Below are 1,294 nucleotides of genomic sequence, written 5' to 3'. Positions count from 1 at the left end.
AACATAAATATTTTATCCATCTATACTGAAACATGGAGGCGGTTTTGCATTTTCTCATTATTTAAGAGTGGGGAGGAGTTCTGAGTGAATGTGTGCTATTGACATGCACACAGCAATGTTTAGGACCCCAATATTTCCAATCCATGGAAATGGTAAAACCTGCTGGGTAGGGGCTCAGAGGGATGGCTGATCCAAGTAGGGTGTTTACAAACGATTGCCCAGTGTATGGAACTAACAACTTCAGCTCTCTCCTCATAGATGATTACAACCTGAGATTGTGTAAGAACCCGACCCTCGGTCAGTGGTCCTTACTTTGAGATGCCCCTAAGTGAGACACTGAGACACAGATCGATGCAAAAGCAAGAGTTTTGTTTTCCAGAGCATTGGGGTCAACCCTCAATCAGTCCCTCGAGGTAAATGACAAGAAAACAATCCCAAATAACTATTACAAGCAGCTTTTATATTTTTGGGGGGCACAGATTACATCAGCAAGATTACAGTTCAAACTTATTGGCTAAGCATAATTGACCTTTAAATCTATTGGCTAGCAAGCAAGACATGCATTTGAACTTTCCAGAGGGTCAGGTGACTATTTTACTCAAGAATATTCCTGTGGGTAGAGAATAGAACTTGGCCTAATCTTGACCCAAAATGGGAGGGGAAAACTGTAAGGAGGGTGTGGGACTGGAAAAAGCCCTTATGTTCCCTCATTCCTGCCCCCCCACACACCTTTTCTTGTACAAGCTCCAATCCTGGAATTACACTCAGAGGTTTTGGGTAACTCATATTTTTCAGGTTCTATACTCAGGATCTCATATTGGTGCAGGACCATCAGCTGTACTGTTCTTATTTTCTCTTTTATGAAGGCTATAAGCTTGTTCAATATGCAGGATCCAAAGGTCAACAATAGCAGGAGAACAATTAGGGGTCCTAACAAGGTGGATATGAGGATGGTTAACCAAGGGGAAGAGTTAAACCAAGACTCGAACCAGCCCTGACTCTGTTTTCTTTCTCTCTTCCGCTTGGCTAGCCCTTCTCTCACCTTGGCCATTGAATCTTTAACTACCCCTGAAATGGTCTTCAGTATGTGCTTCCCAATGTTTCACATACCCCAGGTAGCACAGAAAAAGTGGTTCCCCCTCACACAGACACTGATGGGCCTGCGTCCAGCTTTTCCATCTCCGAGGCACACATATATGGGGGTCTCTCACAGGACACTCCTCAACTTTGGGTGTCCACACCCTAAACCGCATCCTCTAAGGCCACTTCTGGAACACTGTTTAGATTCACAAGC

Source organism: Mus caroli, unplaced genomic scaffold (assembly GCF_978045245.1).
Source record: "Mus caroli unplaced genomic scaffold, Mus_caroli_1 scaffold_15, whole genome shotgun sequence".
Taxonomy (NCBI): Eukaryota; Metazoa; Chordata; class Mammalia; order Rodentia; family Muridae; genus Mus; species Mus caroli.
The sequence above is the reverse complement of the archived record's forward strand: the minus strand, read 5'-3'. Positions refer to the sequence as shown.